This window comes from Chaetura pelagica, unplaced genomic scaffold (genome assembly GCF_000747805.2).
Source record: "Chaetura pelagica isolate M959 unplaced genomic scaffold, ChaPel_1.0 scaffold145, whole genome shotgun sequence".
Lineage (NCBI taxonomy): Eukaryota > Metazoa > Chordata > Aves > Apodiformes > Apodidae > Chaetura > Chaetura pelagica.
In genome coordinates this window covers 451467-461704 of record NW_009953332.1, presented here as the reverse complement: position 1 = coordinate 461704, position 10238 = coordinate 451467, and positions in this window count along the sequence as shown.

The window sequence follows — 10238 nt, the reverse complement described above, 5'->3', positions numbered from 1 at the left end:
TGCTAACGGCTTGGTGAATTGCCTGCCCTGTGCGTGGGCCTTGGGAGCGATAATTCCTGGACGTGGAAGCGGCAATGCCAGCACAGCACCGCTGGCACGTTAACTGCTCTTGCGAGGATGTGGTATCTCTGTGGGCAGGCTTCCTGAGATAGGGTGAGGCAGAATTTCTTGGGAGCAAGGGTTGCAAGGGCTGAGATGAGTTTGAGGCTTCACACTAAGCTGTTCTGGGCTGGCTGGTGTGCATATGAGGCATGACAGAGCTGCGATGGCAAGAGGTGCTTCCTATGGTTGTTGTCCTGGTGAGCATTTAACTGCTGCTGAGCAGGATGGATCTGGTGATCTCCAAAGCCTTGGAGCTGTCAGCAGCACCTGGCCCAGTACCCACTCTCTGGGGGAACAAGTCATGGTAGTCTCGTCTCTTTTGTGTGTCACCTTCTGTTGCCCTGTCTCTGTGCTGGACAGATTCAGCACCTCTTCCTGCCCAGGTAAGGAGCCCTCTCCCTGAACGTCAGCCCACTCTTGCTCCAGTGGGAAGTCAGGCTTGCCTTTCTCCTGGGAACATACACCTCCATCTTCTTGTGCTCTTGTCAGAGAGTACATGGCCCTCAGTGGGAAGAGGTATGTGAGTAATGTGGGAGCAGGAGTTGTGGAGGTTTTTGTCTGCGATACATTGGATTTATTGATGTACCCAGGTTGCTGCTTTACCAGCCTGTAGCAGTAGGAGTTGGCATCTGCCCTCACAGGTCTTCTTGCAGCACAGGAGTGCAGTGGTGGTGCTGCATTTCCCCTGTGAGCAGGGTCCATCCACACTGCTGTGCAGCTGGTGAGAAACTGCTCTGAGGGATAGGTAGCTCATGCCCTCTAACTTCTTCTCAGTTGCATTTAGGAGCTTTTTTTGCTTTTATAGCACAAGCAGCTTGTCTCCACTTTAGTGCCTGGAGTTGCCTGGGAAGTGTGTGAGCATCCCTAATAACCCAGGAGCAGAAACACCTCTCTGGCCTCAGGCTGCAGTCACCTGACTTCTTGTCAGTAGGGAGGCTCTTGCCCTGTTTTTTCAGCAGCACAGAGGTGAAGTCCATCTGCTAGGGCCTGTATGTAGGACTGTCCTGTTGTGGGCACTTGGCAGCCCACAAAGGGGCTGAGGTGGACGATTTTTAGAGCCAAGAGTAGTTCTGTGGGTGACCTGGAAATGGCAGTAGGGTAGCGAGCCTTGCAGAATACGAGGATTTCCAGTAGGAAGAGAACAGCATTCTTCTTTTTCCTTCTGCTGAATTAGCAGAAAAAGCCAAAAGTCTCATCCTCCTGATGGAAGGAGTCCAACAGCTTTGCTGTGTGAGGGATGTCCCTTCTGCTGAATACCTGATGCACTGGCAAGGAAAACATAAGTTGACTTCTTTCCAACCTCAAGGAAAGGTTGTGAACACACAGGTGATGGTGACTTTAAGGCAATGGTGAACTTCAGCTGCTGACAGTATGTGTTGAGTAGTCTAGAGAGCAAGTGTGGTGAATGGGGTCAGTAGGCAAAACAGCCAGTTTAGTGATTGGTCTTGCTCTTAGTCTCAGCCTGTGGTGGTGGGTCATTAATCTCTCCAAAGGCTGACTCTAATCAGCTAATGATTTGTGGATGGCTCCAATAGTTGGGTAACGGGGGGGAGGTTAATGTTAAAATCTGACTCAGGCTTAGGGCTTTGCAGCTGTTCTTTATTGATTTTGGAATGGTAGCTGTGCTTGTCTGCTCTCTTGACCTTTCTGGAGAGTCTGGTGGAGACTGGTGCTGCAGAAGTCAGAGTGGCTCCAAGTCAGGAAACTTCTGTGAGGTCCACTGTCCATGACCAGGCCCATACTGTGGCAGAGGGATGTGGCCATGACTGACCTATCACCATGGCCTGGATAACTTGCTTCTTATAGGCTCTTCTTACCTGCTCTTAGCAAACACATCCAGAGTTCTGCTGCAAGGTAAAGGTACCTAAGGCTAGAACCCTCTAAAGGTAGAAGGAGCAGGAGTGAGGGAAGTTGTCTGGCCATAAAGCAATGCTTCAGCTTCCGCTGCCACAGATGTACAGATGCCTGAAGTGGCTGAACCTCTGCCATCACTGCTTTGCATTCTTTACAGCATGCTTTCCATGCTTGCGTGGAGCCGCTGAGTAAGAACACGGCTTTATCCTGAGTCAGAGGCACCTGGAGGACAGGAAGGCTGCCTGCCTATCTCTTCTTGGTTGTTGATTCAAACATGGAAATAATCTTGCAGCTTATACCCTTAGTCTGACTTGGAAGTCTTATAAACCTTTGGTTGCTGTTTGAGAGCAGTGGCCAGTGCTGCTGGAGTAGGTCATGTTGATATGAAGGAACTCATTCTGTGCTGTTTTCTGTGCCTTCTTCTTGGGATCTGAGGCCTTCTAAGTAGACAAGTCTCAAGATTTCTGAACCTTATGCAGAGGGCTGCAGAGCTTTTAATGTCTCCAAAAGGGACTTTGTCTTAACTTGTAGGTGAGAGCTTTCTGAGGAGCTGGCAAACCTTGACTTCAGAGCAGCATCTTACCTCTGAAATGAAATGGACATTTCGGACTAAGGACTTGGCTTTCACAGTGGTTCTGCAGCAGATGTGAAACCATTGAGTTGTAGATTCATGTTGCTGGAGCATTTCTGTATTGGGCAGATCTTTCTATGAAAGTCTTTCTGTTCCCCTCAAGTCTAATTGCAAAAAAAATTGCTTGTGCTGTTACCTGTCTGCTGTCAGCTTTTTCCAGCTTATTATCGGTTAACCCTTGCTAGCTTTCAAGTAAGAAGATGGCCAAAGCTGAACATAAGCAGTACTGACAGCTTTTAATTTTTTTGACATCAGGTAAGAGGCAAACATACAGCAGAAAACAATCCCTCAAGATGCAGGGCAAGGTCTTTTGCAGAGTTAGCTGTAAACAGAGTTCATGCTCTCTGACAGAGCTTTTGAAAGGCACGCAAGTTAACAGAGGGTCTGCTCTGAAAAGCAGATCTCTGCAGAGGAGGGTAAGACAGATGGGGAAGTGACAGTGTGGATTTCTCTCCTTTTTTTTTCCTTCTAAAAGAAGGAAGTTACGCTTGCACGTGGCTGCTTTTCTCCAGTTCACTCATTTGTCACTTTTGGTAGTGAATCTGCTCTGTGCACTGGGGCAGACACTTGAATACTGAGGTCAAGAAGCATTATTGATGGATGACTCGGTTCAGAGCAGGGGTGAGAAGCAGATGGTGTTCTGCTGTTTGGTTTTACCAAAATGGTGGTAGGACAGTAAGGCCTTTCTTTGGCTCAGTTACCAGCAGACACCTGAAGTAAGCTTTAGGGCTGTTTGACATGGGGAATATCAAGCGGAGTTGATGTGGAATGCGGGCTTGCAGTGAAAGCATATATTGAATTTTCTAATTCATGGAGATGGACATGAACACTCCTACAGCAAACTTATGGTTACTAACTGCAGACTAGTGCTTGCATGTGACCCTCTGCTCATCTGCTTCTGAGCTACCACTATCCTGATGAAATCTGAGCCCTGTATTAGCACCTGAACAAGTACGAATACTTGATGTGTTTGCTGGAGTGCTTGTAGGGCTTGGGATCTGGAAGGGAGTCTGGCAGCTCTCCAACAGAAAATATACCAGGAGCTTGGAGTTCCACTGCCAGCCTCCTTGGTTGCTAGTTTATAATTATTGCTCTTAACTTCATCCACCCACAGATGAAACCAGTTTGCAGTATAATCTGAGAGTTTAAAATAGATTTGCCTGAGCCTCTATGAACCTCTTCCTTGTCTGACTCAATGACTGTTAGACCAGCCTCATCCATTGTTCTTAAAGCAAGCTGGAGGTAAATGCTCAGTCTTGGGAGAAACTGAGGACAACAGAAAGTTAGAAGCTGAAGTTGATGAACTCGTGGAACAACATTAGTATGGATGAGCTGATCTCTGTTCCCATCTACAGGAACACAAAACTGACAAAGAAGAAGTTGATGATGGAAGATACCTCTGGGTGTCTTACAGTCCTGCTCCTTGCCTCAGAGCAGGGGGAGCTGTAGTGGGCTGCCCAGAATGCTGTGAAGTTGTTTTTTCAGTGTCTGTCTGGGCAATCTGTTCCTGCATCCAGCCACCTGCAAAGTAATATTTCTTTCTCATGTTTCAGTGAAACATCTAGTATCTCAAGTTGTGCCCATTGTCTCTTGTTTTGTTGTTGGGTCCACTGAAAAGGGTCTGTCACCACCTTCTGTGCATGCTCTGATCAATTAGTTATTTACTATACTAGTAAGATCTCCTGAACATTCTCCTCTGCAGGCCGTTGACCTTCTTTGCCATGAGAGACACTGTTTGTTCATGGCGAGCTTTTCCACTGGGATCTGTTGTGTGTGGTGTGGTTTGTTTGGGGTTTTTTTGTTTGTGGGTATTTCTTTTCGACTGCCAAGCTGCTTCTCAGCCAGTCACCCTGCAGCACATACTGCTATGCGGTGTTATGCCTGTGAGGTGCAGGACTTTGCCTTTCCTTCTGTTGAATTTCATGAGGTGCCTGGCAGCTTGCTTTCTAGCCTACACCCACTTGATGTGTCAAGCATTGCGCTCAGTTCTGTCCCGTCAGCACACTTGATGGAGATGTAGGCTGTCGTATCGTTTTGGTCATCATTAGGGTGTTGAACAGTAGTGGCCCTATTGCTGTCTGCTGGCATGCTCCATGAATGAGTGCCCTCCAGTTGGAATTTGTGGGATCGCAACCCTTGGAGCTCAGCAGTTCAGCCAGTTTTTGGCCCACTTCACTGTACCTCTACCTAGCTTGTGCTCATCAGCCTGTCTAGGAAGATGTTACAGGAGATGTGCTGGAAGCCCTTGTAAAGTTGCAATGAACCATGGTAAAGCTTTCCTATTTCACACCAGGCCAGTTGCATCTTCACAGCACGTGTTGGATTGGTTAAGCATGACTTCCCTTAGGACCATGCTGACCTCTCATCGTCATGTCCTTTGTATGTCTGGAAGAGGTTTCCAATATTTGCTCAATCAGCTTTCCAGGGATTGAGGTGAGGCTGACTGGCCTGTAGTTCCCTCCATCTGCCTTGAAGATTAGAATAATACTTGGTTTCTTCCAGTCCTCAGGATCCTCTTCATCAACATAATAAGGGTAAGGTAATAGAAAGTGGCTCCTTTTTGGGGTCTGTCTCACCATGGGCTAAGGCTGTTCAGTTTGTTGAAATGCTCCCTAATTTGGTCCTCCCCACTGATGTTGAGTTTGCCTTGTTCCAGACATTCCCACTGGCCTCAGGGGACTGGGGTAGCTGAATGCTGCTCAGCTCAGTGCATTTTGAGGCAAAGGAAGCACTGAGTACCCTGGCCTTATCTGTGTCCTTTGTCATCAGATCCTCTGCCCCATCAGGGCTGCATTTTCCTTGTTCTTTGTTTTTTGCTGCTGATGGATCTGTAGAAGCCTTTCTTGTTGCTGTTCTCAGCCTTTGCCAGCTTTGACTCCGTCCTACTAAACTGATCCCTTCAGGCTCACACAGCATCCTTGTGTTCCTCCTGGGTCAGCTATGCCTGCTGCTGCCTTTTTGATGCTTCCTTTTTATCTTTGAGTTTAGTCAGGAGCTTGGTGTTCATGCATGTGCATCTCCAGCCACCTTTGCTTGATGTGGGATCCTGCTCAGTGGGATGGGCCAGTTTTGTGGCTGGAGATGTGCTCCTTGAAAATGAGCTAGCTCTGCAGGATGCCTCTCCAAGGCCATGTGCCTTCTTAGCAGACTCCTTAGCAGACCAAAGTCTGCTCCCCTTGAGTCTGGGATTGTGATCCTGCTCTTTGCTTGCTCCCTCCTTTCAGGGTCCTGAACTCCACACAGCTCATGGCTGCTGTGGCTGAGGCAGCCTGTACCTTCACATCCCTGACAAGTTCTTCCTTCTTTTTAAGACTAAAGCAAAGCATCTCCCCTCCTCAGATTATCAGTCACTTGTGTCAGGCAGTTCTCACCAATGCACTTCAGAAATCTTCTAGATCAACATAACCTCTGCTATGTAGTCCCTCCAGCAGATATCATTGTGATTCAAGTTACCCATAAGGACCTGTCAAGGTGAGACTTCTTGCAGTACATCCCAGTCCTTGTCTGCAGAAGAATTGCTTGAAGGACACTGTAATGTTGTTTTCCCCCTGGGACAGTAGGATTGCTGGTCTGGTTGACCTGTCTTCTAACTGTTTCAGAATTCACCTATTTACAAAGCTGTTCTTCTAGCTTTTGAAAAATCCCATGGTTCTCTTACCCCACTCACTGCACAGAATGGGGAGGTTAAGTTGCATAGCAGATATGTGTTGAATCTCTGAACCATGGTAGGGGTGCTGTAATGGCATCATCCTATGTGGATTCTCTGCTGCTGTTGTAGAGCTGTTCTTGGTGGTCACTTTATGATCCACAGCTTTCTGGTACAGTCAGTTCTCTGGAATTAGCCATTCCTGTCCCTTCCAAACAAGATGAGGGACAGCTAAAACGTAACTTGGGACAGATGCTTACATCAACATAACTGTCTTAGTCCCATTACTTTTTATATCTTTCCGTCTGGTAAAACTGAACATGGCTTCTGCTGTATAACAGTATGATTATTTTGTTGTTGCAATTCCAACTCAGTGGAGGGAGGGGTGTGCTTTGAGGTTGAATTTTGTGTTGCACAGCTTTCATAATCTTTTCAAGAGGATTGCTTCATACTTAAGGAGACAGAGCCTTGAAAATGGGTACTCAAAATGTATGCAGAGGAGCTCTTATCCTTAGCTGGGTTTCAGAAGGGAGAGTCTTGGCAGGAACTTGTCAGCCATGGTGGAAAAAGTTATGCTTGGTGGTTGGAAAGAATCCTCTGGGCTGCCTGTGCTGGAAATCCTCAAAGCTGCCTGAGTTGCTGGATTGTGGAGAGAGCAGGATAAGCAGGTGGATTAAGCAGCTCTCTCTTTACAGTTGTGAGGGCACATCATTCTCCTATCTGTGTCTCACGGGTTTGTAATAAGCCTCAGGCAGTGTGTTCCTGTAATTAGCATGTCCCTGTAATTAATGATGGGAGGGGCAGAGGGTAAAGATGGAGATTTTCCTATTGACACACTGTGGGCTGGGAGATGTCAGTTTTTAGATGAACCTGTAAGCTGTTGTCTGGTCTGTTAGCATTGTGAACTGCTCTTGTGGTAGGTACCTCAGACAGAGGCCATCACACCAGCCAGTCTCTTCTTGATGTGATGAAGAGGCAGGTTGCTGAAGTAGGTCAGGCAACAGGATGGGTGCTGGAACAGTGCAGTGAGGCTTACCTCAGTACTGCAACATGAAGAGCTATTTGCAGCAGCAAAAATGCATCTTTGATTGTAAGTTGCACATTCTTTCATTCTGCAGAAAATAGTACACCAATGAAAAATGCCATTTGATTGTGTGCATGGCTTAGAATTAACTTCACTGGGTCTTGTTCTCTGATGACCTTGGGCAGGATATTAAATGCTGAGCTGTTGTGACTCTTTAGGCTGCTCGAGCCCAGGTTCCAGCTGACAGTCCAGGCTCTCATGGCTGAGGAGAGATTCTTCCATCACTGTGATGATAGTGGGGCAGAAAGCTCCAAACTCTGCCTTGGAGGTGGTGGCAAGTTGCAACCCTGAGGTAAAAGCTGAGTGAATTTACTAATTATTAAGAGCTTAATCTTACTAAATTATTGAGAAGCTGTGGGGAACCTGTTTCTCTTCCAGTTACTAAGGGTAATAACTGACAGCAACGTGCTGGCAATACTGCGGCCGTCTCCTGAGGATGGAAAACAAATCCAGTGAGCTGCAGCTCTTGTAATGAGTTAGCATTCCCAATGCCAGTGCAACTGAAATGGTGTATTGACAGATAAATTTATGGGACATACTTTATATTCTCACTTAGGGTGGGCATGGGGGTTGTACAGAAGGAGGTGTTGTCTTCAGCTGTAGTTGATACTGTAATGCCAAAACTGTTGATTCTCAACCAGGCATTTGACGGAAATAATCAGATATCTGTCTGAATTAGCAAGTAGGTGACATGGGTTAGTGTGACTAGCTGAAATTGCTCTGAAAAGAAAGGCAATAATCCAAAATCCATGCAGCAAGCAAGGAGAGAGCTCAGAGCTGTATTTAGAGTGCTCCTCAAAGCACAAATTCCTTTTGCTAACATCACTGTCTTCAGATCTTTCACACTGCTGCTTCTGTAAAGCAATAAGCCGGAGATGAGAAGTTACTCTGGAGGTGAAAGTGGTGATGTCTCTAACCCCTAAAGATGGGCTTCTGCTGGACTCGAGTTTGTCATTTTATGTTTCTGGAGTTGAAGACAGCTACATGAGCCTGTGTGAGAAAAGACAGCATTAAGATACGTAGTATTCTATTCTCCAGGAAAACTAACAAAATGTCAATAGCAACTGGCTTTACTTGCTTCTAGATTATAGCTTGAAGATCAGGAGTGCAGACCCTGCTGTGAGGCTGACAACCTCTCTGCTTGTTTTGGAGAAAAGCAGTTGCAGTGTTGTGTATGTAGTGCCATTAGCGACGGGATGGCTAACAGCACTGAAGTACATGCCTTAATCTTGTTCTGTAGTCTGTGCTCTAACCCAAGCTGAAATGAAGTCTGAAAAAACAAGCTCTTTTAAGCTGCCCTAATGCTTTTATCTGATGACAGTAGCTAGTAGCCTCTCAGAGTCAAAATAAGATCAAGGGGATGAAGCTTCTCTGTCACATCTGCCACTATGCTGGTTCAGTGCCCCATCTTTATGGGAGAGTGTTGAGTCACACTGCTTGAATGTAACATTCTCCATCATTCTGAATATGTTTTTGAGGTATAAAACCCTGTTTTAAAATCTGTGTGTGGAGCTGGCCTCACTTTTCTAGCGAGCTGGAATGACACGGTGTGTTCCTTAAGAAGCATGTGCTGCAGTGCAGGTGTTGCTCAAGGGCAGAGGAATGTCTTCCTCCTCTCTGCAGGGAGGTGGTGTTGACAACAGCTGCTTTTCACTAGCTCAGTGGTAAAAGTGCTGAGATGTGGGCATGTTCACTGATGAAGCAGCCCAGACAGTACTCAGACCCATGCTTATCTCAGTAGAACTGGCACCTTTGCTGTGTAAAGCAAATTTAATACTGACAAGGGGAAGCTGTGTTTTGGGTTGTTGCCAAGAAAATCCATGGAAGATTTTAATCAATACAATTTTTTTTTTGCCAGCAGTCAGCCTGGCCTCATCAGGATTTGTGTGCTGATGTTAAGTGTGCTTACCAAGTTGCTCCTGAGTCAGTTTACTTTACTTAAAGCCATGTTTGCCAAACACCTGTATGTGCCACTGTGGCTCTCAGGAGCCTGGACCATAAAATAAATAGTCTTCCTATAGATGAATCAGTCTGTAGATCTCTTGCTGTGTTTCTTCCCTCCATCAGTCTCTATACATCTCATACTGTGAGGAAATACTATGACTGATTTTCCTCACTTGCTTTCCTTAAAGCAGAGAGTGAAGTGGTCATACTGTGTTGGGTATTTCTGTTGTTGGGGTTTTTTTTTGTATTTTGTTTTTTTCTTTCAACAGGCAGGCACTTTGTTTACTCTGGGAGCAAATGCTTTTCTGCTGGAAAATGTCTTATTTATCAGCAAATGTGATAGAGGCCTGTCACTTAAATTGCACCTGTGTAAACTAACTCTGAGAGCTCTCCAAGAGCACACTCCTCCAGCTCTTCCAGAGTTTGGGATGAAAACATGAGTTCTTCCACTTGAGTATCTCTGCCTCCTTCACTCAAATTGTGATGTCTTGGCAGTCCAACTTGCTCCCATAAAACCTCCACTGATCATTTGTGGGGAATGCTAATGCAACTGATCTGAATCAGTGAGTATGAGGAAACACACACTGTAATGCAATATGGAAGTGTATCCTTGCTTGCATCTGTTCACGTTTTAGAAACATTGCTCTTTGCTCTCAAAAACATCTCAGCCAGGTTGGTACTTTGGTAACACTGGATAACTGTTGATGCAGCTAAACCTACCTCTAGAGTGAGAACAGGAAAAGGCTGCTTCACAGTGTGTGTGCAGAACTTTAATGCAAAGCTATGTGACTCCAGAAGAAAGCAGTTTCATTTGGACAAGCCTAACAAACTGTTCCATCTGTAAAAATATATAGTTCTGGCTTCTTGTGTTGGGAATTACTGCTAGTCATCTGCTGAGCTAAAGTTTTCCTGCCCATGGTTGGAATCCTGGCTGCTGCTTTTCTGTTTAGAAGGCCAGAGCTCAGGTTCTGAGAATG